Source organism: Panthera tigris, chromosome B4 (assembly GCF_018350195.1).
Source record: "Panthera tigris isolate Pti1 chromosome B4, P.tigris_Pti1_mat1.1, whole genome shotgun sequence".
Classification (NCBI taxonomy): Eukaryota; Metazoa; Chordata; class Mammalia; order Carnivora; family Felidae; genus Panthera; species Panthera tigris.
The window spans coordinates 3,166,274-3,194,195 of NC_056666.1; positions in this window are offsets into that span (position 1 = coordinate 3,166,274).

Genomic DNA, 27,922 nt, shown 5'->3' on the forward strand with positions numbered 1-27,922 from the left:
CCTGAAGGGTCTGGGCCGGGGCCGAGTGCGGGAGCAGAGAGTGGCCTGGACGCCACGAGGAAGCCCTGCCTCTTTCCCTGGCTCTTCTCAGGACCTGGGCCTCAGTTTACCCAGAACGGGCAGCTTAGACTCAGAAACCTACGAACCCCAAGATCGCAGTTACGTGGGACCCAAGGAGCCAGGGGAGGGCCTCCATTCCCTGCCACCGTTTCCCCCAGCCATCGTCACTCACACGACACGGGCAGGAAAATCCATGACCGGCGCTGTGACCGTCACTGCTAATGAAGCTGGTGAGGATAGTCTGAATTCTTTGACACATTTCCTGGAGGAGGCCCAGATTTTTCTTACAGCTCATTGCTGCAACTCTGCATTCTGGCTGAGACCCAGCCAGGAAGTGGAAAAATACCCTGAGAAAGGTTGCGCTTGCTGTATTTCTGGCCTGGCTGGACACAGGAAGTACAGCGATCTTAGGGAAAAACATGTTTACATATTTTTCTGGATGTGTGTCTGTATCTCTCTTGGAGTTGGGAGGGTCGGTGTTTACTGGAAGGTCTGGGGCTAGCCTCAAACGACAGAACGGCGTCGAATTTCTCAAAACTGGTTCGGTTACCACCCCAGCAGTTCCTGCCGATTTCGGGCAAACAGAGAAGGTGGCCTGTGTGCCACTCTCCAGAGGGCCCCGAGGAAGGCGTTTCTGGGAGGCTGTGGACAAGAGCAGAATTCCGCACAGCACAGTTTACAGTTCCCCCACGGGTGGTCAATATTTGTCCGGGCACTGGCCGGATTATGAAATCTGTAAATATCAAAAGGTATTTCGGGATTTTGCTTCGCTTAGGTCAGGAAGAGCCTGAGAACGTGCCTTTTTAAGACTCACGGCAGGTGGGATTTGGAACAGTCACAAGAGGACTTATCCTTGCAAAGCCTCGAATTTTCTCATGATCAATGACCGTCATGTTTTCTTATATCCAGCTCAAAACTTCTGGCAAGTCTTTCGGGACCGACCCTACATTTCCTTGGTTATTTTTGTTATTTATTCTGACCTTGACACGTGACTGGCTTTCGGTACATGTGATCTCGTGCTTATTTTTGTCATGCATCGGGTCCATTTCTGATGAAAGCCTCGGTTACAGGGCACTGGCATAGCATTGCACCCCTGCTCTGATAATTCCACTCTTCAACCCAAGGCAAGGACTGAAGGGCTGAGCGCAAAACACCAGCTTCCTGAAGAAACGACGAACTGCATTATTTTTCTTGGCAAAACAATGCTTTCGCTGGAAGCACCATGTTCTGATATTTTGAGAAAAAAAAAAAAACTATGTTGGCAATTTGAAAACTCTCTAGGGGACTAGATTCCTTCTAGACTACCCAGCTCAGGCTGAGATTGCCAGGAACACCGGACACATACAAAGGGCCTAAATATGCTTTTCTTTAAAAGTATTAGGGTCACGGTAAATTTGGGCTATGGACAGTACAGTTACAAACAATAATATGACATTTATGAAGCATCCCTAAGGTCAGTTCACACTTTTCACTGTGAAGCACACGTTTTATTAGGCGCTGTTGCTTTCCTCTATTTTAATAGCTGTATGTTCAGCGGCTTCATAAATCTCATTCCCGTGTATCTCACTGATTTTGCCAACTGTCAGCGGAAAGCAACTTCACGGCGCCTGGATTGTGAGAGTGAAGAGCTGCTGTTTCCCACCAGCAGAAATTTTTCTGTAGGGGCACCTGGGCGGCTGTCGGTTAAGCGTCCGACTTTGGCTCAGGTCATGGTCTTGTGGTTCGAGCCCCGTGTTGGGCTCTGCGCTGACAGGGTGGGCCCAGCTTGGGATTCTCTGCCTCCCTCTCTCTCTGCCCCTCCCCTCTCACTCTCTCTCTCTCTCTCAAAATAAAAAAATACAGATTTGAGAATTTTACTTTAGCGCCTTCTCTTAGACAGTAAGCATGCATGTGAAAGCTAGGATAATAGCTGTATTGCGTGCACACACACACACACACACACACGTAAAAACTTCAGCCGTCTGGGATCTTGACCCCTGCCCGTGGCCGGGGAATCCCTCACTGTGAGTTTTGAGGACAGGCAAAGTCAGACTTCCACCAAGGAGGATCCAAAGTGTAGATCACCCTCTCTCCCCCGCATCTTCCCAAAGAGGGGAGCAGACCGGGGATTCCATAAACCCTGTGTGACAGGTCGTAAACGGAACTAGCGTTAGGGGTTGCATCGTGGCCCCTAGAACTCCATGTGCTGGAGTCCTAACTCCCAGTATCTTGAAATGTGACCTCATTTGCAGACAGGGTCTTTACAGAGATAGTCAAGTTAAAATGAGGTCACTGGGGTGGGCCCTCCTCCAAGATGACTGGTGTCCTTATAGAAAGGGGAGATTTGGAGGCAGAAGGAAGAAGCAAGGAGGGGATGGCTTCAGATCAAGGAGAGAGGTCCAAAGCAGACCCCCCTTCAGAAGAACCAGCCCTGACCACGCCTGGAGGGCGGACTTCTGGGCTGCAGGTGTAGGCAGTAAATTTCTGTGGTGCTAGGTTATGGCAGCCCCAGCTGACTTACACCCAGTTGACGCAGAGAAGCTGGAAGGCGGGGAAGGAAGGCCAGCCGTTAGGAGTGGAATCGGCAGGGCCACCAGCACCACCAGCAGCTTCCAGTCACCAGTGTTGGTGGTGCTGAGCCACTGGAAGGTGCCTGGCGGGCGGGACGGTGTCAGTAGAGACCCCACGGACCAGTGTTGTGGGACGAGTTTGGCCCCGGTGCACAGCCTCTGGTCACTCTTGCCCATTTTCTAACCACCCGATAGTCCTTCGGAAACTTATTTCCTTCTCAAACCACTCAAGGTCACTGCTGGCTGGGACTGACAACTGACAACTCTGACTGAACCAGAAACTGGAACCAAGGGTGGTTGTGTAGCCAGTAGGCTCTAGGGGAATCTGGGGAGTTTGGGACCCTTTACCTGAACATGACAGGTATTAAGGGGACGTTAAAGGAGGCGACTCTAGCTTTCTCCCCTCACAGAACACTTCTGCATGAGATGTTCCCCACACCAGCTCATTATCCTGCTTTCCAGACACCAGCTGCATACCCCACGGTTCGGCCCCGACACAGTCCTCACTAGACTTGGCACAGACCCCATGGGGTCCCATAAGGCCACCCGCACTGCAGACACCAACAGCAAGGCCCAGCTTGTCACCTGGGCTTCTGACCCACGGGCCATAAGTCAAGGGCGCCCCCAACCCCCTCAGATTCCATAATTTGCTCTAACGCCTCCCAGAACTGGGGGAAACAGGTTCACTGGTTGATTATAAAAGGTATTTACATAAAGGGTGCAGATGACCAGACGATGAGGTACACAGGGTGAGGTCCAGGCGGGTCCCGAGGGCAGGGAGCATCCGTCTCAAAGGAGTTGCCCCCCCCCCAACCCCCCAGTGCATGGGTGCGCTCACCAACCCGGAGGTTCTCCGAATCCCTTTGCTTACGATTTTATGGAGGTTCTATTATGTAGGCATGATTAAACACATCGTTGGCCATTAGTGACTGACTCAGCCCCCAGCCCCCCCTCCCCTCCCTGGACCTGGAGGCTGGAAGGCTCTCTGACCACTCGGCTGGTTGCCCTGGGGCCCAGTCCCCATCCTTACAGGCTTTCCAAAAGTCACCTGGGCACAAATCGGGTGTGATCGGAAGGGCTTGTTATAAATAACAAAAGATGCGGCTTCCCCCTTTATCGTTCTGGACCTACTTCAGCAACTGAGGACAAACCCCAATCTTATAACAGAAGGCGCCCTTGTTGCTTAGGGCATTACAGTGGATCCCAGGGATCAGGGACAAAGACCAAAATATGTACATTTGTCATGACGTCACAGTATCACAGACATGAATATGGCAACCCAGGGCACGCAGTGACAAAACAGCTGAGTAAAAGACTGTGTGTGTTACCTGGAGTGCCAGATCCACTGGAGGCAAGGCGGGGGCCGGTGCTGCTCCCGTAGAACTGACATAGGGTCGTAAAGAATTTGAGGACAGCCGGGGTCAGATGGTTGACTTCTTATACCTGGAGACAGAGGACAGCAAGCCCAAATCCTCAAATCTTGAGGAAACTTATGAGATCTTGGTGTCTGTGCTAAAAGAACGCTTTTTCGAGGCACCTGGGTGGCTCAGTCGGTTACCCGTCCGACTTTGGCTCAGGTCATGATTTCACGGTTCGTAGGTTCGAGCCCCATGTCGGGCTCTGTGCTGACAGCTCGGAGCCCGGAGCCTGCTTCGGATTCTGTGTCTCCCTCTCTCTCTCTGACCCTCCTCGACTTGTGCTCTCTCTCAAAAATAAATAAACATTAAAAAAGTCAAATTACTTTTTTAAAAAAGTCTTTTCTCTTGTAGTTGCTGAGCTATGACGGTGGAGAACTCAAAGCTCATTTTCACCTTGTACTATGACATTACAGTGTTTGCTAAATTTCCAAATAACCCAATGTGCTCTGTGTATAAGGGAGGTAACCCATGACATGGAGAGGTACAGAAATAAGTCCTTTGCATTTTGGAAAACCTGGTGTCCTGAAACGCAACTGAGCCTTCCTATCAGCCACATTCACTCTCCTCCCTTCCCTGATAAGTCTTTAAAAATTTTGTCTATCTAGGGGCGCCTGGGTGGCTCAGTTGGTTAAGCGCCAACTTCAGCTCAGGTCATGATCTCACGGTTCACGGGTTTGAGCCCCACGTCGGGCTCTGTGCTGACAGCTCGGAGCCCGGAGCCTGCTTCGGATTCTGTGCCTCCCTCTCTCTCTGCCCCTCCCCTGATGGCACTCTGTCTCTCTCTCTCAAAAATAAATAAACACTAAAAATTTAAAAAAATTATCTATCTACCTGTCACCTATTGTACTTTAAGACTTAAATTTTTAGAGCAGTTTTAGATGACAGCCAAATGGAGATGAAGGTACAGAGATTTCCCATTTACCCTCTGCCCACCCAATACACAGCCTCCCCCACTATCAACATCCCCACCAGAGTGGGACGTTTGTTACAACTGATGAACCTACACCGGTGAGCCTTCACCACCATGTTCCTAGTTTACATTAGGGGTCACTCTTTGTGGTGTGCATTCTATGGGTTTGGACAAATGCACAATGACCGATATGTACCCATCATTCCAATATCATGCAAAATAAGAGTTTCACTGACCTAAAAATCCCCTGTGTCCACCTATACACCCCTTCCTCACCCCCTGCCCCAGTGACACTTGATGTTTTTTAGAGTCTCTGTAGCTGTGCCTTTTCCAGAATGTCATAGAGTTAGAATCATACGTATGGAGCCCTTCCAAATTAGCTCCTTCCACTTGCTTATATGCATTTAAGCTTCCTCCATATCTCTTCATGACTCGATAGCTCATTTCTTTTCAGCACTGGATAATGTTCCATTGTGCGGATGGACCACAGCTTATTTATTCATCCACCTCCTGAAAGACATCCCGGTTGCCTCCAAGCTTTGGTAATTCTAAATAAAGTTATGTGATGGGGCTTCTTCTTCACTGGAGACTATGACCCTCACACCTGGAAGAGTTTCCAGTGAGGAGGAAGCCAGTGACACACCTCACTCACACCACATCTAATTATCTCCAGATCTACATTTGGAGCCCAGCCTTGTACTATTCAGGGTAGATTTACAAAGACAAACCCCTCACAGGGAAGGCATGTGGATCAAAGGATTTGCAAAACTCCATTAACTAGTATGAACAAAAATCTAGAGGCTGTATTTAAGAATAGATCCCGATGATGCTAGACCAGGATGGGCAAACCATAATTGAATACAGGATTATACTGAGTCATAAAGGGGCCTTTTCCAGCAACTCTGGAGTCACCGTGGTAGTCTGAGTAGGAGAAAATCATTCTAAGAATGTCCTTATTTAAGTATCTAAATGCTGGACTCAGCAGTGGTTCACATAAAACAGATGTCAGTTGCCAGAAAGTTCTTCATATAATATAAAATCAAAATGTTTTACAGTAGGCATGTTGCAATGGGTTATCACATATGATTTGCCGATATGCCTTCATTATAACCTACCAGTGGTCCCAGAGACAATACCTCTGGAAAGGTCTCGAGAAATATATTGCAGTGGGGAGTTCAGCATTTTAAGAAAGCTCTTTAGAGGCTCTCTCTGATGGCCAGAGATATGAGCAGGGTGGCAGGGGTGCTGCCATTGAAACGTATTCTCTGATTTCACTGGGGGTGATAGGACTCCAAGCTGCAGAACCAAGAGTGCTACCTAACCACCAGTGTTGTAGACGGCAAGATCCCAACATCAGCAGTGGGACCAGAATCATTGAGAATGGTTTCACCTTTGGGGATTTTGGATTGTGGCTAATCAACTAGAGATGGACAGCTCATGGAGTCACATTCAATTGATGTAGATGAAAATGCTTCCCTCGGACAAGCTGATGCTTGATTCCAGGGGCCTGTAGAAGAGGCTCACTCATGCTCAATTCCCAGACCTGAATCAGGTCACGGACTCTGGGCCATGTGTATAAACACTACATATATATAAGGAAGAATCTGAGAGCACATCACACATGTATTCTGACAATATTCATCCCAGCCTTCCCTTACGTAGACCTGCAATCATCCTCTGGGGCAAATATGTTCTGTGAATCACGTCTGGGGATTCTGAATTCGGACTAGTCCCTGGTACCTGGGACCACACTGTGGTTCACCTGTTAGAGCAGGGCTCCGTGGTGGATCAGGTGATAAGTGGAATTTTAAATCATGACCACCTTGCCAAGGACTCACTGGACTGAATTTGGGAAAGATGTCCTTGGCCATGATGAGAGTCCCCACATTGGCTTTCTGACCTAGGCAGTACACACTGCTAAGGTAAATAGAAAGATCAATACTTTGATCCAGAAAATTGGTTTGAAAAAGACGGCAAAGGGCCAGATATGGTGCTATAAAGCACAACACTGCATCAGCCAACGGGAACCTGACGTTGACAAGGAAGGCAGTGGAACAGTGGACGAGTTGCCATGATTTTCCCTATTTGGAAGATCTTGGCAGGGCTTGACTTGGACTCTGAAGTCCCTCTTGGTTTGCGTTTGTTTGGTTTGGTTTTTCTCCGGGGTTTGTTAGGAGGAGGATGAGGAAATCTAAAAAGGTGAAGGAAAGAATTTTTAAGGTTCAGTTGCATGGAACAGAAAACAAACTGCTTAGTTAAAAAGCTATTGACTTAAGGTCTCTAGGATTAGGCAGATTCCTAAATAGTATAACTGGAGGCAGTGAAGAGGTTATTTCTTTTTTTCTCCTTAATTTGGAGGAAAAGAAAGAAGGAATAAATAGGTATGGTCTGTAGTTTCAAATTATGGTCATAAAGCACTGAAATGCTAGAATGAAGCCCAAAGCTTGAAGACTCAGTCGTGGAAAAGAGCTCCCGCAGACTGATGTCTACTTAAATATCTTAAGAAATATCAACGTGGTTAACTTTTGTTTTTGAAGTGTTGAGATACAGAAAATAAGGCTACAGAGAGTATATCGTTACGTGTATTTTAGAAGATTATTTTAAGGCTATTGTGTCTTAAATGAGTATTGAAAATGTTAGTAATTAGACATTGAAAATACTCATGGTTTCCTTGCCTCAGGGTCGCGGCCAAATGATCTAACGTCCAATCTTCCAGTCAAAGTGACCTTTCTCAGCCACACACCTGCTTCTGAATATCCTTAATGTGACCAGGGCTCCCACCACCGCTTGGCAGCCAAAGACCTCTTATGTTCCCCAACCTGTCCGGCCTGTCCTGAGTTCGCTTCCAACCACCCCATCTGTCTGCCCACCCCTCTGGGCTACGGAAACTGGTAGGACTGGCTTTCCCATCCCCCTGCTCCTCACCAGCTGCACATCTTTGGCCAAGTTACTTAACCTCATTCTACCTAGTCTTCATGCAAAGTAGAGATAACCTCACTATCTCATGTGACCAATGGGAGACAAGGTGAAAATTAAAAAGGTGCAACGTATTTGCAAAATGCCTGACTCAGAACAGAGGTGCCTTTTTGCCCTCCAACTCGGAGCTCCCTGAACACCTTGTTTTTACTTTTAGTAGACCTAGTAGGGGTAGGTCCAGTGCAATGTCATGTCTGTTCTACTGTAGTATTCTCAGGACCTCACACAGGCATAGCACATGTAATATGCTTAATAAATATTTAAGGACTGATTGAATGATGTGATATTCTATTTGGACCTTTCATAGGTAGAATGACAGGGGCACCTGGGTGGCTCAGTCAGTTGAGCATCCAACTCTTGGTTTCGGTTCAGGTCAAGATCTCATAGTTCATGAGTTTGAGCCCCGCATTGACAATGCAGAGCCTACTTGGGATTCTCTCTCTCCCCCTCCCCTGCTCATGCTCTCTCTCTCTCTCTCTCTCTCTCTTTCTCTTAAAAATAAATAAATAAAACTTAAAAAAAAACAGATAAAAATGACATAGAGAATGTTCCTGGCCCCAAGGTTCATAATCTCTTAAATCTACACTGATTCCCTCTTAAAAGGATTTCCATATGCTTTGAAATCACATTATGTTACTGCTTGGAAGTGTCACTTTGAATCTACCAGTCTCCCTTCAGCCTCGTCTCCATTCTCTGCATTTTCATGGCATTAGTCGGCCACGGAGGAGAATGAGCTAACTTTTAGAGTCCTGCTGTCCTTTTTCTGCTCACCTCCCTTCCCTGTGCTCCTGGTACAGCACCACTATTTGACCTGGAGGGAGCAGGCATTCTGTACTTTGTCTATGTGTTTGGGGTGGTGCCCACCCACACCAGCTCTGGGACTGGATGCTGAGGGGTGCAGTCAATAAACAAAGCCCGCAGCTCTGGCCACAGGTGTTGGTCTTTGGATGGGGACATGACCTGCTGAGAGGAAAAGAGTTGTGAAGACAATTGGGGGTTTCTGGAAAGAGAAACCTCTTCTCTCATCTGCAGGAATGACTAGAGGAGAACTTTCTAGATCTGGGTAGGTCAGAGTATGGGAAACCCACCAGAAGTGGGGGGGGGTGGTTAGACATGAAGGCATAAGGCTGAAATTAAGTCTACCACAACAGAAGACAGAAGAACTTGGTCTCTGGTGCCTTTTTTTTTCTTTTTTTATCCGAATCTAGACCTATCTACGGATTTATTTATGAAAACCACTAAATCCTCCCTTTTAAATTTTAGCTTGATTTGGGTGTCCTGTCACTTGCAACAGAAAATGTGTTGCTTATATTCCCTATGTGATAAAGGACATCTGTTAATATTAGGTACTGTTTCCTGGGATGTTTGGCCTGAAATAGTTTGGCATCACTGTCCTTTGGAGACAACTGGGATCATTGTTCATGGAGCCAAGGTGGAAAACAAACACGTTCAGAATCAGTGAGGGACTGGATTTGGGAAGAGAGATTCTGTGGTGTTTGTTCACATTGGCCAGTTCCAACCTTGCTTTCTCCATGTCATAATTCTTCTTCTTATTTTTAATATGTTAACATCAAGTGCCCAAGTCAGTGAAGGTATTTTACTTCAAAATACATACCCCAGAGGGCAAAATGAGACACAAAAATCTTTTTGGAACATGTGTTTAATGACATACTTTCATGGAACTTTTTGGCTGTTGTAGAGAGGATTTTGGCGTGAACTATATAGCTGTTTTTAGCAAATTCTCTAAAAAATCAAATGCATTTTACACTTGGTGACATAGTAAACCCTAAAAAGAGCTGCCTAGAATGGATTAAAGCCCGAGAAAGCAAATGCCAACAAAATATTCATCTGTGTGCTCAGAGCTACATCACCAGCTGAATTGGGTTCTGTGGGGACTCATCACAGTAACTTCCTAAGGCTATTTTCCCCTTGGATTTCTCAAGGTTTCACTAAGGATTAAATTAGATCGTATTCTACCTTGAAGCCAGAATCAATTTCAGTAAGCAATACCCTGTGACATCGGGTCTAAGTTACCATGTTGTGAAAGGCATTCACATCACGTCTTCATTGAAATGAGGAGCAAAGGAGGCCATATTTGTGAAAAAAAGTACCACTGTTCTTGGCACATAGTGGACCCTTAAGTATACATATACTCATAGATGCTCCTTGTCTTATCTGGGGTGAGTGGCAATGAATATTTTAAGACAAATAGCTGTATGTCAAACACAGACAAGCCACGGAGAATTATAGTTTGATTATGTGGACCCAGGAGATATTAGAAGATTGTGTCCTGGAAAAGCTGTCATGAATAGAAGAAAATGCATATGATAAAAATTCCAAGGTTCTGTGCTCAATGAGCAGCTGAAGTAGAAAGGAAACGGAGGTCATTAGAACAGACGAGGTTGGGGAAATGCTAGCAAATGATGTTGGAGGGATAATCAATGAGAATTCAAGGGTTGTTCCAAATCCCCCGTGAATGAATTCAGGGGGGAAAGTAGAGAGGAAAATTATCATGAAAATTAAAAATATGTCCTAGAATGTACAATTCCAGCAGAAAGTTACAGAAGTGTCTGGTGTAAATGGAGTTGGGATGCCAGGTGAAGGGAAAGCCAGGGGTCGGCTACACATCCAAGTATCCTCTCCTGATCTCCTGGCTCGAGGACTTCCTCTCGATAAGGTCTCCTACCTGATGATGACTTCGCTGAACTGTGGTTCCACGGCTCCAACGTCACTCTCAGAGATTTGGTGATTCCCTTCCCTTCCTCCAGTTTTACTTGTATATAAATTATAGAATAGCACTCCAGAAAACAGCTTTAATAATGACCCTCAATTGCTGAAAATGAATGGCTCCCCGTGCTTTTTTTTTTTTTTTTTTAAGAGAGAGAGAGAGTTTGAGTGAGGGAGCGGCAGAGAGAGAGAAAGAGAGAGAGAGGATTTTAAGCAGGCTCCACACCCAGTGCAGAGCTCGATTTGGGGCTCAATCCCATGACCAACCATGTGATCATGACCTGAGCTGAAATCAAGGGTCAGATGCTTAACCAACTGAGCCCCCCCCCACGCACCCCAAATGTCTCCATTTTTATTCTTAAAAAGAAAATACATGCTCCTTTGTTTAGCATTTCAACGTACTTCAAGATCACATCCTGTCTGACTACTGACTTCCCTTTCTATGTTCTGTAGCACAGCTACACTAAATTATTCATGATTTTTTTCATATGTGCTCAATACTTTCTCCCTGCCCTAGGCCTTTGTCACTTGCCCAACCTAAAATATACTTTCTTTCTGTCTCCCTTTCCATACATCTGATCTTTTAACTTTTCTACAAATAGAATGTAAATATGGTCTCCTTCTACAATCTTCCTCTCTCCTATCAAGACGGAAGGGATTTTTTTCTTCCTTCAAACCACCAAAACACTAAGTAAAATGATGCTTCCTCGTACCCAACATTCATGAATCCTGTACCTTTTGACGTGGTTATGTCAAGAAAGCCCTCAAGAGCTTAGCAATTCTTTTTTTAAGTACGTGACAAATCAATGAGTTCAATACATTCCACATAGAAGGTGCTCACTTAATGTTACAAAGCAAATAGCCCAGCAGGTTGTACATCATACATGTTCATTCAGATATAATCAAATGAATATTTAAAATCTGGGATATATGAGGTGCTATTCAAGTATTGCATATCTAATACTACATAAATATAACTGAATGCATATTTCATCAAAGAAGACATATCAATGGCTAGCAATCACATAGAAAGATGCTCAACGTCATTAGTCATCAGAGAAATGAAAGTTAGCACCACAAACGAGAGACCACTGCACACCCCCTAGAATGACTCCAATCAAAATGGCAGACAAGAACAAATGTTGCAGAGGAGGTGGGAAAGCTTGAACCTCTCACGTGTTACTGGTGGGATATAAATGCTACTGTCATTGTGGAAAGGTTGGGCAGTTTCTTTAAAAGTGAAGCATAAATTTATCATAAGAGCCAGGAATTTCAACCCTACGAATCTACCCAAGGGAAATATTGAAAAAAAAATATGTTCACACAAAGACTTGCACGCGAATGTCCATCGCAGCTTTCTTCCTAATAGCAAAAATGTGGAACCAATCCAGGTGTGCATCAATGCTGATTGGCAAGCAATATGCACAACATCCATATAATGGAACATTATTTGGCATTAAAAAAATGAACTACATATCCACGCTACAACTTGGATGCACCTTAAAAACATAATGCTAAGTGAAAGGAGCCAGTCACATAAGACCACATCAACTCTGATTCCCTGTATATAAAATATCCAAGGAAAAGAAAGTCAACAGGGATGGAAAACTGGCTGCATAGGGCTGGGAGTGGGAATGTGGAGGCACTGGCAAGAGGCAGTGGATCCTTCTGTGATTCTAAAACAGGGTTGTGGTGGCGATTTCACAATTCTGAATTTTCTAAAAATCACTGAAGGCTCCACTCTCAATGGGTGAATTTTATGGTATGTGAATTAGACGTCCATACAGCTGTTAACAAAATAATTGGACTTCCAGGTCGTACAACCTTTACCCATTGGAAGAATAAAATAAAACTAGCTTCCCCGAAACAATATCATAGCAGAAACATGGTCAAGTACCAGGAAGGGAAAAAAATCAGAATCTGTCTGATTTCTAGTTTATTATGGTTGGATAGATAGCTGTTTGGGGTAATGAAACAATGCAGAAATAATACCTTCTTCATCTAAACCATTGAAATAGCAATAAATTTTTAAAGAGAAATCACACTTAATTTTTTTTTTAACAGCAGTTTTGTAGATATCTTAAATTTTCAACAATTCGTTTCGAAAGGGTTGCTTTCACTAAGACTTTAGTGGACCTAATCTATTAGTTTGGTCACATAAATTGTCAGTGCATAGCAGTCTTTTACTAATTAATTATTCACCCCAAAGTCTATTAGCAAATATTTACCACTTAGAGCCTAATTAAAATTGAACCCAGTCTCCTATTACATAGAGGTCATTCTAAAGCTCTTCTCTTCTCTAGAGAAATACAGGCTTGTGTTTAGAAGAACTGCCAAGAAAGTCCCGCTCAGAGAGTAGTTACTCAGAGATCAATGTGAAATTTAGGGACGCGGGTGACTTTCGACACTCATAGATCCATCATTGCTCATTTTATTCAGGGATCAGGTGTAGTGAAGCCTGATGGTGGCATAAATCCGGGAAGAGAAAGGTGGGTTTTCAGGCAGTAACGAGAAAATCAACACTTCCATCATAAAGCAGGGCTACGAGACACATACACTGTGCCGTTTTCTTTGAGGGAGGAGTCGTGGCCTCTTTCTCCATGTGTAGCCTGTGTTCTTGAAAAAAGCAATGGGCCAATAAAAGGGCAACCTTTTTATTTTACAGTGAAGGGTCTCCTTCCCCACCGGGCTGCAGCTTGGAACCCTGGAATCAGTTCAGAGTTCTCTCCAGAGGACCGCCCTCCAATACCCATCCTTCCATGTGGCCAAGAGATAAGACTTTTCATCATTCTTTCTCGTACTTTATTGTGTAAACGGCTGTGCAAATTCTGTCCAGACTTTGTGGTCACTAGTGTGCTGCCCCACATGCCTGTACATTTGATCATCAACTGTTCTGTAATAGAGTATTCCTTCTCTCTCTTTTCTTTCTAGGTTGGTACAGGGATGTTTTGTTTTGCTTCCCCAACACTACATAGCAATGTTAGAGAAAGCATGTGAACATTTCAACAAGAGAAGACACCCTTTAGAAAAGGCAAAGTCTTGTTTTAAATTCTGACACTCATTTTCTGCAACAGATGCTCATCGACCAGGAGTCTTAGAGTCAAAAATGACCCTGAAGAGTCAAAACGAGCAACAAGCCAAAAACGTACCGAAGGTCGTAGACACGTTGCTCTAAACAAAATGCACAGTGGAGGACTGTTACGTGGGCAGATAGAAGACAGGAAGAGACGTGAAGAACCCAGAGATGCTTCCATTAATTCAACAGTATGGTAAAGTAACAGTCACGGTGGAAGAAATTCAAGACAATTTGCCAATCAAGGCAAAAGGAAAAACCTACCTTTTGCCTATCAAAGTTGAACAGGAAAAAAATTTCAGATATGGTTTCGGTGAGCCTACTGCTTTTCTATCGTTGCTGTAACAAATTGCCCCAGATGTAGTGGCAAAAACAGCACCGATTTACTGCGTTACGGTTCAGGAATTCAGAAGCTCACTACAGGTCCCGCTGGGTTACAGTCTAGGTGTCTGCAAGGCTGTGTTCCTTCTGGGGGCTCCAGGGGAGAACCCACTTCCTCACATCTTCCAGCTTGTAGAGGTGCCCACACTCCTTGGCTCATGGCCCCTTCCTCCAACAGCGATGGGTGAGTCCTTGGCACATTGGATCACCCTGACCTCTTCTTCCACTTTTTTAGGACGGGTGATTACACCGGGTTACTTGGATGCTATGGATGGAATGTTTGTATCCCTTGCAAAGCCATATATTGAAGTTCTAACTCCCGATGGGATAGTCGTTGGCAGTGGGGCCTTTGGAAAGTGATTAGGTTTAGATGAGGGCATGAGGCCATGAATGGCCCCCATGATAGGATCATTGTCTTTATAAGAAAAGGAAAAAAACACCAGAGTTTTCTCTTTCTTTCTGCCGCATGAGGACACAGTGAAAAGGTACCATCTATGCACCAGGGAGCAGATCCTCACCAGACGTCAAATCTGCTGGCCTTCCAGCTTCCGGAACCATGAGAAATAAAGGTGTGTTGTTTAAGCCACCCAGTCTGCAATTTTGTTACGGCCACTCAAGGTGACAAGGACAATAGGGAATGAATAATCCGGCATACTCTCCCGCCTCAAAGTCCTTAACTTACATACATGTGTGAATTCCCTTTTGCCGGGTAACGTGACATATTCACAGGTTCCAGATGTGAAGTCCCTTGGCGAGGGCATTGTTCTGCGAGGAGGAGGTTATTCTAACACCTCCCTGTGGGGAATGTAAAATGCTAAAATCTCTCTACAGACATACATGAGTGAAAAGGCCTCATAAATATGTAAGGCATTAATCTAACAAGTTTTCTTTGGAAATCTATCCTAGGATGTGACTATTTATATGTTGTCCGTATCAGTGCTTTCGACACGAGGAGCAGTTAGGAAAAAAACACGTGTTTAACAGCAATAATTGGTTAAATAAACCATGGTGTATCTACTGCTCTCAGTGACTTATTCTTGAGCAATCACTCTTAGGCTTAGCAACTTAAAACAATTAACATTTACTTTTCCACACAGTTTTGAGGGTCAGGCATCCAGGAGCAGTTCCCCTGAGGGCCTTTGTCTTAGTCTCTTTCGTGAGCTTGAGGTCAAGATGCCACGGGCTGTAGTATGGATGTTAGGTTCCCCATCATGGCATCCCACTCACACGCCTGGCCCGTCAGTGCTGGTTCTTGTCAGGAAGCCACGTGGACTTCTCCTTAGGACTGCCCGAGTGTCCGGATGACCCCGCAGCTGGCCTCCCCAGGAAGAGTGACCCAAGGTGATGCAGCCATGGAGGTCAGTCCCCATCACTTCAAATACACTGCCCATTAGGAGGGATGCACTAGGTCCAGCCACACCTGAGTGGGGGGTGGCAATTAGGTAGGTTCCTTCTTTTGAAAGCAAATCGTGTCCAAGAATTAAAGAAATATTTTTAAGCCCCAGCATCATATAACAAGAGGCATTATGCTCATGCGAAAGGGTGTTGCAGAAATACACCCAACGAAAAGTATCTGTTAGGCAGTGTGGTTATGAAAGTACATTGCAAAATGTCCGCTACGTCACTCTCTGCATGTCTGGTTAGTAGCCACCAGCTTGGAATCCTCCTGGCTCCCGTCACTAACATATTACATGTACAACATAAGATGCCCTCCAAAGGGGAATAATCCAGAAATGGCATTCTAGAAGATAGGATCACCGATTTCCTCTCAGTGTGTGTGTGATTGGGGGTGTTACTGGGGCATTTTGCTGGTTTGCATCTTCTGATTTTTCTGCGAGTCTGTATGAGAAGCGGTGTGGCATTGCAAGGTCTCCTCATCTGAAGTCCAGCTTCCCTTATACTCACTGTGTGGCCCTGGGAAAGTCAATTATCTTCTCTGTGCCTCAGCCTCCTCACCTGTAAAATGGGAGTGATCATAATCTAGTCTTCAAAACCACTAAAGCCTGACTTCCCTCACACACCGATTTAATTGGTATCGATCGCTGTTTGGGATAATCAGGACTTTTACACGCTCCCCGGGAGATCCCGACCTTCAGTTGAGTTGGGGGACCAGAGATGAGTCCCACCCCACACCCTCTGCTCATTTCTGGACTTCTTTAAATAGGTCCCATGTTCACCCGAGTGTGACACATGTGTATGTAATAGGAGTCGAGTGACTTTGGCGGCCCCTTCTTGCTAAATTGAGAGAGAGAGAAAGAAACCACCAAGGGTACAAATTAAGCACCAGTATATCGTGGCAACAGGTAAACCATCTGTCTCTAATGTTACCGATTCTCAAAGGACTTTATAGTTGCTAGGGAATGGGTCTACACCTGAGAATCACGTCTCCCTGACTAGCTCCTCAGGACAGATAAATACTGTGTACTATATGCCGATTTTACATTATATGTATTTTAAAATTACACAATTGCCTGTGACCTGGAACACGTTCCAAATATGGTTTCTTTATTTTCAGGGGGGTGAGCGAAAAGAACACAACAGTAAGACTGACTGTGGGCCGTCCTCATTATTTTGAGTTTCACTGATCGATCCCTTCACGTAAAGTTTGTGGGGAACTATTTGAGGCAAGGAAATGTTGAGTAAATTAGCAAGAAACAAATAAGCCCAGAGGCTCAGCTTGGCCTGGGTATGACAAAACACCCCTTTCTTGTGACAAGTCACGATGACTCTTGATAATCCTCGCTGAACAAAATTGAATGGAAAATCTCAGCACCGCATGGTGCGATCATGGATTTGTACCACTTGGGAGCTGGGAACTCCCCTGGAGATGATCAGGTCTAACCGCTTAATTTTATGGGTGAAGAATCCAGTAAAGTCCAGTTTCAGTTTATCAGAGAATGTCTTTAACCGAGCAGAGCTGCCGGGAAATATTCTCCCAGCTCAGCTCAGTGAAGGGCAGGACCTGTGGGTGGTTAAGGGCCCAGAGCACAATGCGTCTTCCTTGAGCAACACTTGTATGATTTCACTGGGACGTAAACAAAAAGGAAAATGAGAGAGAGAGAGAGAGAGAGAAGAAAGGGGAGAAGGGGGAAGAAGAGGTGGAGGAAGAGAAAAGAAAAAGAAGGAGGAGGAGGAGGAGGGGAGGGAGGGGAGGGAGGAGGGGTGAGGTGGGGATAAGGCAGGGGAAGAAGAATAGGAAGAACTCTGGCAAAAGGGATGTGAAGTCAGAATTTCAAGGATATGTTCCAGTGTGCCCTTCCTGTATTGTCAAGGAACACTTGACAGCTTGGAACTTTATAAGCAGTTCCCGTTCCCTTTGCATTCTGGTTTCCCAGGACATTTGAAATTCCCCCTAGAAGTAAACATGCGGAATCCACCCTTCACTGAGGAGCCATCCTGAAGACACTGCACGGACCCCGCCACCTGTGACCCGCAGCGTGGCCTGAGACAGAGGGCACCAGTAGGAAGGCTCGTGGGTCCCTTGGGGGTCCCTTAGGGCAGGTGAGTCACAGCGGGAAGGCTGGCTGCCATTGCTGCAGAGTAGGCCGGTTTCTGGTGGAAGCCACGTCTCGGTTGGAGTCCCGGAGGGCCACCTGAGGCCATTAATAATGGAACCATAACCCCCCAGCACCATCTTGCTTGGACTCTGCGCCCACCAAACCACCGTCCGACTGTCATGTACATGTCCATGCCCCTCCAGCCCGGCAGGAGCCCAGTCCCACAGATGGCATTTATGGCGATGAGCCAAGTACCCACCTCAAACCCTAGGAGTTGGGTTGATGGATCTGCCCTCCGACGAACTGGGCATCTGACCTACATGGAGAAATGAGAGCCCCGAGGGTGGGCTGACTGCACTGACAGGGCTCTGGGAGGAGAGGTGGGGGGGGTGGTCTGGGACTCGGCTCTGCCCGTCTCACCCCACAGGTGCCCCTTCCTGTTTTAACGTCTATGTAGGGCTGGGATGGGAGGGAAGGAAAAGCGGACGTGTCTCTGTGAGGAAGAAGGATGCAGGCTGGCTTAATGAAAGTTTGAAACTCACAGAAGGAAGTGTCAGAAGGGTCAGAGGGCCGGGGAGGCAAAACCGTACCTGTCCCCTCAGGGTTGGCTCGAAAGTGAAGTTGACGAAGACAGAGCAGCAGAAGAGAAGCATCCATTTAGTGTTAAGTTTTAGGTGATGTGGAGCTCTCACTGGGGCCGAACACCCAAAGAAGAGGCAAAGCCCAAATGCTTTTCTACGAGGCTGAACAAAGAGAGGAAATTTGGGAAAAGTAAAGATACAAAGATGCTAAAGGAAAACAGGGTCATTTTAACAAGGTCTATTTGTATACAGTTCTTTCTACTTCAACTCCTCATCCTTGGTGACGAGGACATCACTGTCCTCCGGGCACAGGAGGATGTCGTCCATGTGCGGTGTTTTCTCCGGGTTCAAGGAGAAAGAGGGGAGGTCCGGGCACCCTTCTTGGACCTGGAGTGCCTTCAACCTAAATAATTCTTATGCCAAAGTGGCATACTTCGGCCGCCCTGCAGAAGGACATAATACTTTGCACATCTTCAGTGGCTGATGATTTTTCAAAGCACTTGAACATAAATTTTTGCATTTTCCCCTTCACAACTGGCCTGTGAGGTTGAGCCGGAAGGCGTCAGTCATTCTTTCTACCCTCCAGCTCCGAAAAGCGGGGCTTGCTGAGGTCAGAAAGCGGGGATGAGGCTTAGGACCCAGGTGCCTCGGATCCTAACACAGTGCCGTCTACAATGAAGACCGAAAACACTTCTTTTAAACTACGCCGAAATGGAGCACAAGATAATGACTTCGGAGGTGTCCGCCATGGCTCGGTGCGTTGTGCTGGCTGACGCAGACGGAGAAAAAAGAGGGACATGGTAGGAGTCTTTACTCCTTTGGGGCCTCTGACACTGGAAAGCAAGCTGACACGGATGTGTTAATGCACCACCAAGATGTGAGCAACATGGTTTCCGCGGGGAGGCGCGTGCTGGTTCAAGGACGCCCTTTGTCAGCGGATGAGTGAGCAAAGCGGAGCGCCAGTCACCTCCGCTTTCCACAGAGGCCCACGGGTGGGGTGCTTTCAAAGGGTGACTCATTATTCACAGAGGACTATCTGCTCTGAAAACCCCCGCAGTCCTGGTTTCCTTTGGCTTCCCTCACCCTCACGGAGCAGGTGCTAGCCGTCCTGGGCTTTTACTGGAAGTAGGCACTTGGTGACAAAGGCTAAGAGAAAGGATGGACCAAGGGTAGAGACCGTGATCTCCAGGCGGTAAAGGGAATGTACTTTCACATCACACTTTCTCCCCACCCCCTTGGCCCGTGGAAGCGGGAATAGTCACGTTTTTGAAGCGACCAAAAGATGTCAGACTATTTTTTTTCCTAAAGGCAAACAAACATGAAGCTCTCCACACCCAAGACTGTCCCCCGGGGTTAAAACATGGCATGCCAATGTCAAACATGCGCTTGTAGCGTGGTTTGTATAGGGTTTCAGGGAAGGTACTAATAGCCTGTTCCCATACGTGCGGAGAGAAGGAGGGTCTGTCGTTCATTCAAGGTATTCCCATTAATTCATGCTGTCAACGGGACTCCAGCTGGCTAAGTGCTAATGCATTGTTAGAGGCGGCTTTGAGCATTTTTTAAACATTGTAAATAGCCTCAGTATAACTGATCGTTGCTCATAATGGCATTATTAAAACTGAAAAAAAAAATCGACTCTAATGAAGGAGGCTGATAGACTGCATTTAAAAGGAAAATGTTTACTTGTAGGTTTGTGTTGTGGACTTCATAGTTGTCAGTCCCAGGAAGGAACTTCAGTGGAGCCCATAACGGGCTTAGCATTCTGAAACACAAGTGCTCACATCTGGATCAAAACGGCATGGCACGAAGGCTACCTGCTGAGAAAAATCCGTAGCCTTGGGAGGCAAACGACGTTTCAGTTGGCAGGGGAGGGAGTATCAACCTAACCTTCCTTTCCCAAAGCAGAAAAAAACATCACCCCAAATTCAGGGAAAGGGCCGCTGATGAATAGCTAAGCTTTCTTTATGTGCAGAAGCTCTAATTAATCCATTTTTGGGAAATACCGACCGTGTCCCTCCTTTGAATTTTGTATACCTTGTGCTATAAAGCTTAGGTTAAGATGGCAGATGGGTGGGAAGAAGCCAGGGAGGAGGCATAGAGAGCGACCCCCACATCTGCACAGAGATCCCAGGGGGGATCCTCTAGAGATGGGCACTTGATGCCTCAGCCTCTTCTGGACAATTAGAACACCTGTATACCAAGGAGGTCATAGTATTGGGGGTATTTGAAGAACAGGGAAGGAAAATAAGGAAAACATATATATATATATATATGTATATATATATATATATATGTATATATATATATATATGTATATATATATATATATATTTTATTCAAACATATATATATATTTTATTCAAACATATATATATATATATTTTATTCAAACATATATATATATATATATATATATTTTATTCTAGGAAAGCTTTACAGTAAGAGAAATGCTCGTAATATCGAAATCCCTAGATAATTTTTATCATTATCAACAGCAGAAACACACACTGAATTCCTGCCTGGTTTCTGATTTTCAGAGACACAGAGGTTATGCAATATCTACCATAATCTCAGAATTACATTTTAGTTGATAATGTACAATCTCAGCTCATCAAACCTTTGGCTGGAGGTATTAAACACAGCATATTGAACCGATTAAATGCTATTTTCCTTCTCGGGACAGACCTTTTATCTGCCGGGAATTGAGGGATGCTAAAAAGACGTCTTCCTCAGTCAAAATTCTTTTGGGGCGCCTGGGTGGCTCAGTCGGTTAAGCACCGACTTCGGCTCAGGTCATGATCTCACCGTTTGTGGGTTCGAGCCCCGCTTCGGGCTGTGTGCTGACAGCTCAGAGCCTGGAGCCTGCTTTGGATTCTGTGTCTCCCTCTCTCTCTGCCCCTCCCCCGCTCATGCTCTGTCTCTGTCTCTCAAAAATAAATAAACGTGAAAAAATTTTTAAAAAATCAAAAACTTTTCTCCATTTATCTGCCTCTTTGCCTCGGCTGTAGGTGCACCTGTGGTCAGTTCTTTCTTTTAGGTCGTTGGAGGAGCTTACTGTTAAAAAATTACTCGCCAGGAAAACCTTCAATGTAAGACACAGTGAGCAATTGTAATATTTAATTATTCTGGTTAAGAGGAAGAGAGGCAGCGGTTAGAATTGCTGTGTGCCGGTCAGTAGGCTAAGAATCACGCATCACCTCATCTCATCTGCTCTCATTTTCACTGTAACGATGAAAACGCAGAGTAAGGAGAAGGTTCTGCTCCTTTGGTCAAAGAGCCAGGACTCCACAGACCTGCCTGCTGGGCTCGGAGACCCTCTGCAGACCACTGCCCTCTGCTCTGTTTTCCCGGCTCCCTCCCTCTCTTTGTCTCTCTCTTTCTGTCCCTCTCTGTATTTCTATGTCTCTTTATATATTCTTTCTATGTCCCCCTCGCCTCCCTTCCTTCCTTTTATTCAACTTACATGCACCTCTTCCCCATTCTTCTCTTCCTCCGATCATTTGTTTCCTTTGCTTTCCCCGTGCACGTTCACTTCTTCCCCATTTCAGACTGATAAAAAAAAAAATCAGCCAATCAGCTTTTTCTTAATGGTGTCAGTAGAACATATACATATATATTTTTTTTTTACATAGGATCCACAGAGTACTGTTCTTTATTCAATCCACTATTGTTCACAGGCTCGTAAGGGACTGGGCGTTGACATTCTCAGGTTCCTCTTGGTTTGTCACTAACTACTGTGGGCGAATCTTCAGCGTTCAGAGAATTCAGCTCGATTGTGCCTCATTTATTCAATTGCAAAGGCCACATAGCGGTGTGGCTAATTACGGTTTGAAAGGTACTTGAAGTTCTTCAGATGAAAGTCGCCATGGAGGACCATGGAGTCATTACGGTAATCAGAGCTGCAAAAACAGACACTTTTTCTCTGAAGGTCACAAATTTCTGAACTAACTCACACGGCGGACAAGGGGGCTCACCTTCCGAAGCCCCTGGCACGTACCCTAACTGTCAGGATGTGAAGGGACAAGGAGCCGGGGGTCTTTGAGGATCGAGAGGAATGTCTCGTCTTTCCTGCATCTCCTTGCAAAGGCCCGCGAGGCCTTGAAGAATCTGTTGATCTCTGCAAAGACGCCGGGCTGGACCTCAGTCTGCCTGGCACCATGCACAGGTACGCGCACACAGCTCAGCACATAGCGCGCTGTTCCACGTAGGGGCCCCGGACTCTGCTCCTCCCACTCCCACATCTGCTTCTGCCTGTTTCGAGGAGGCCATCTGTGGGACACAACTCTCCCCGGGCCTGAAGAGAAGGGGGGCTCGGTTGTGGATCTCAGCAAAGACACAAGCATCCAAAGAGGCCACGCTGTGGAAAGCACAGGACACGCCATGGCACGTGTGTGTTCTCACCGCTGTTCTGTGGTGGGTTCTGTACAAAACCAAGTCCCTGAGCACGCGGGGTCTGTGGTTGGCTCGCTTCACCCCGGCAGATACACTCAGTGCCACCAAACCACCAGGGGTCGGGGCAGGTTCCCGCGAGCCCCATACCCTGGACGTGGTCCCCCCCTGCCCGCCGTGCCCTCGTACAAACACACGACCCCAAGGGAATAAAACACTGCCTTTTCACTTCTCAGCGAGGATGCTTCGCATACTTGACTTAAAAATGATGTTGGAGATGTCAAGGGTTCTGCTTCAAGGGCAAGCCCGCTTTGAGGGGAGATCAAAGGCATGGAGCTTTCCAAACGGCCATTAAATGGAACATTCCAAGAGTCAAGAGGGCAGACTAAAATAGGATTTTGCTTACAATAACATTTGGGGGCTGTTCTGCATTGCTGAGTGTTTAATCCGGCCAGGAAGCCCGCTTTATAGACCATCCGTCTGCCTTCAGCTCCTGAATTCATCTCCTAAGTGGCACGACTTTCTCTCTGATGGAAAGTTCTCGCTGCAGGGATCCTGTCCTTCCCACAGGGGATCCAGCCCGTCTCCCGCCAGTGCTCTCTCCCCTATGGCAACAGTTGTAAGATGGTACAAATGCGCGGCTTCGGGAAAAGAGTTTGCAGACAAGTCTAACAGGATATTCTGAAACTCGTGCAAACTGACTCAACTCGTTCGACACAAGCTACTTGGGATGTATGTTTCTACCCTTCAGTAGGCATCGCTGTCCTGTGAAGCAAGTCTTTGGTTCCATGATCACCATCGTCATTATCTTATTACACCTTATTTCACTATTACTATTATTAATTTGCCATCTGTCCCCGCAGAGGCCGGAAACAGTGAACCCGTGAGAACCAGGGAAAGCGGTGGCCGCCGTGTGGTGCTGTCCTGCCCGCCGCCGGCCAGGAGCCCTCGGAGGCCAGAGAGGCCTGGTCCTCCCTGCCTCCCTTCCTAAGAGCCTCTGGCACGCTCAGGAGCCTTTTCGTCTCTCGACTGAATTTCTCTTGCTTCCACGTAACTCGATTTAAGTAATCTCCTTATTTAAGGAAACCAGAGTCCACGTCACTGGATAGACATGAGACCACACGGAAGCCGCTCTGTGCAGGAAGGCATGAGTCCTCTGGTGAGCTCCAAACCACAGCACTTTACCTGCAGCCGGAGGTGTGGACAGCGGTTACCACACGGGCGTACAGCTCAGCCTTTCCCACCAAAACATCCTCAAGAAACGGTCACGCCCGTTTTCCTGCAGGGAAACCGATGAAGGAGGCCCACATAGATCTTCACTGGGGAGGCGAGGGTTGAACTCTGGGAGTGTCTGACTTTAAGCCTGGAACGCGGGCTGCTTGTCTACGATCCTACGATCGGAAGAGGTCTGAAAACGCAGTCAAATCACGTCCAGCCTACTCTGGCAGCGAACCCTAACCAGGATTTGTGCTGTGTCCCTCGTAATCTGTAGGAGTCTAGGAGCCGTTTATTCTGAACGGGTCCGTGGATAGGAATAGACGTACGAGTGGATTTGGACAACGGAACGCTACCCCCAACCCCTGCTAAACTTAGACCCCAAATGAACTCTGACACACATATGGCGTCAAGGGTTTTGCTTAGGGGACGGTGGACCCGTACGGAGATACTTTTAAAGTAGAAGGTTGAAAACGATGCCGATGATACAGCTGGCCTGTTATAACACACGTGCATTGAAGTATCAAAATTGAGTAGAACCTTTAACTTAATGCGATTCCACTTTCCTCTCAATGAGAAGCAACCCCTTCTGTACCTGTGACAGCCACTCGTTCAGCTTGTCCCTATACTGTACACCTGAAGGTAATAGAAGAATGGAAGGAAGGAAAGGGACGGAGAGAGAGAGAGACAAAATAACAAAGAAAATGCTCCCTCCGTGTAGGTCACTGTGTCTCCATAACATCCCCTCGGCTCCCCTCTTTCACGAGCCAGCAGCATGCGGACTCCACACACACTCGTCCCCGGAACGCTGCCATATGACAGCCTCGGTCCTTCAGATGGTTGTTCGAAACGTAACCATTCACTTAAACATTTTAAACCGACTTGAGATCATTGACTCAAAGAGTTATTGGCCCATAAATTCGCTGCCCCTGGGGACATGTTTTCAGGACATTCTTGGGACAAATTGAGCTATTCATATCTGTAGACTTTTTTTTTTTTTTAATTCAAAGAAAAATGGATTTAGGGAAACTAAGCAAACTAAGTTAACAAAGAAACTGTAGTCCTGATGTTATTTTCGGGCAGCACTGGGGCAGCTGAGCACTCCTCGTGGTTAGGAAAGAGTCCCCCATCGTGGGGCATCTCTCCCGTCCCACACGGGCCTCAGGGGGTGAGGGAAGGTGCCTGGGCAGCTCGGGTGAGGCTTGCAGAGGGTCAGTTCTGTGTCCGACTGGATGCAACCCCATGATTCCCCAAATCACAGCTGATCCTGAGATGGGAAAGCGCTAAATGGGGCACAGTCCCACGTCCTCTGCTTGTCGCCGTGATATGACACACTGTTCGTGTCTTCTGTGACTCAGACTCAAACTCGGGGCTCTGTCCAGACAGGAGGCAAGCTCCCTGCCGTGGGCCACTTTCCCTGCACCCAATAGCGGGGCTTTCCTGTGTCTGGCTTCAACTTGCCATTAGGGTCCCTGCTCCTGACTTTCAACCTGTAACCCACTTGCATCACAGGTCACTCTCGAAGTATGTGACAGAATTTGATGGAGTACTAGGCTGCTGTATTGTATTTTCAGAACAGGCGTCCACCTGCTAAACATTTGTCTTTATTCCTGAAGTGCATCCACACATAGAGCTACTCAAGAGCTCTCCTGGCTAAATATTCCCTGCCCCACCTCTGCCCCCCCACTGGAAGGTGCCCTGGAGAGGCTTTGGGGGATGACAAGAGTCGGCTCTCAGCTCACTGGTGGCCAAGGAACCATGCTTTCTTGACTGGACTTCCAAACAGAACTCTCTTCACCATCCCAATCAGATGTATGTCCAGACTGCACTTGTCCACGCTTCACTGAACTCCTAAAGAACTCAGCCTGGTCCGTGTTGCTTCCCCCTGCCCTCGAAACGCTTGAAAAATGCCCTGAGTGAGGCCCATAGACCAGAACCCTGCCCAAACAGGGAGTTCTCGGTCTTTGATGACCCCATGCCTTCTCTCCACACAGGGTAATCTTCAAAGAGCAAGCTGGGGAGATGTGTCAACTCCAGAGACAGCAAATGACTACGAGGTCCTTTCCCCAACCTTTCCCATTTTCCTGTTACTCCTCTGCCACCTTGTCAGACCACATTCCTGTGTCCTGCTCTTCCCGTCCGGAACACGTGGATGTGAACCTTGCCTCTGACACCTGTCAACTGTTCAGCGTCTCGGGTTCCACCGGCGGATATGAGGTAATCCCAGCACTCACCATACGGGCCTATTGAGAAACCTCTACCTCATGGTGATAGACGATCCCATCAGATGGGGATGCTGCATCAGGTTGGAGAGAAATTAGACGGCAGACTTGGGAAAACCGGAGTGCCTTCTTTCCGGCTCTTGTTTCCCATAGAAGGGGACGTTGCTAGGAACCTGTCGTGGTGGATGCTTGCTGTTTCTGGAGACGCCACAGGCGTGTTCATGGAAAGACAGCTGTATGCTGAGGTCTTAGTTCCTGTTCAGATCTACAAATACACAGACTCTGGCTCTGCTGCCTTAGCTGCTGAGATGTTCACAGGTGTGTTAGCTAGCAAGTAGATACCCTGAAAAGGGCCACGTTCCAACCAAATACACCGAGATGTGAGCTGAGTGTGGTTTTAATATGCTGGCATACTAGGATATTTCTGACTTTGAAAAGTACCCTGCATGATCAAACGTCTTCACTTTTACTGAAGAAGGGATAATTTGCTTCAGATTCGAGTCAAAACAATAAAACTGCTTATGGAAAAATGACCTTTCTTGTCCTTACACGTATCAAGTGGGTTCTTAGGGAAGCAAGCCCAGCAGGAAGCCCATTTAACTAACTCACTGAGAGCACAAGACTCCAAGAAGCCGTTACTTACTTTTATTACCCTAAACCAACCAATTCCGTCGCGAGAAGCCCGTGAGTTTTCACGGAGTCACCTTGGTGTGATAACATTCTCTGTACCCAGCCTGGGGACATTTGCTTTTTAATTTTTTTCTTAACTCCAAATTTACGTTTCCACTCTTAATAATTAGCAAGATCCTTGTTTTGATGTGATGCTATCAACACCTGGTATGATCAGGATTGGAAACGTAGTTTATTTATTTATTTTAAAAAAAATTTTTTTAACATTTATTTATTTTTGAGACAGAGAGAGACAGAGCATGAGCAGGGGAGGGTCAGAGAGAGAGGGAGACACAGAATCCAAAGCAGGTTCCAGGCTCTGAGCTGTCAGCCCAGAGCCCGATGTGGGGCTCGAACTCACGGACCGCGAGATCATGACCCGAGCCGAAGTCGGACGCCCAACCGACCGAGCCACCCAGGCGCCCCTGGAAACGTAGTTTAAAAGCTTGCTGCCACACCTGAGACAAAGCTGAATGTTGATGGCGTCCGATGACACATCTCAGGCCATGGTCTGGTTCTTTCTGTGGGAGAGGTAGTTCTGCAAACAGCCACTCCGAGCTTTTAGGATTCTTGTGTATTTTTATATATGCTGAAGCAGGCTCATGCGTAAGTTGCATCCTGGTTAGGAGACAGTCATTAGCTTCTAAAGAATCATCTGGAATCATCTGCGTAGCTCATACACATAAAAGTATAATAGAGAAGTATAAAGATGAAAGTAATAGACTTAGTCTGAATAAGTAATTTGTATAATTGGCTGCCTCAAAAACAGGAAGACATAACAAAGAACACGTCTGCAATATCCTTTCCTTCTACTCCCTTTTATGCAAAGAAGATGGGTCCAGGTCTATGCAAAGGTGTAGGTTAAACAGCCACTGGCACATTTATCCTAAAAGTGAGGCCTGTCCAGTCTGACTCCAGGCCAAGATAAGAGAGACGAGAAAAGATTTCCTTTCTCTGTGCGCCACTCCTCTCTATTTCTGTGACGATTTCTTCTTGTCAAGAGCTGTGAAGCGTTGGCGATTTTACTTTACTTTCAAGCCAAACTGTTAGCCTGTTGCAGCTTCCTGGCCGCTGGCAGATGTGACGTTCCCGGGTCAGAGGTGAAGGACACCGCGTTACTCACAGAAATCACAGTTGCGCAGACATCATTTTCCTTGTGTTGGTTCCTCAAAGTCCCAGCCCTCAGGGAGCAGCTTGGAGGGGCCTGGCTGATGCTGCCACTCGCGTCAGTTGCTGCGTCGTGACAGACACACGC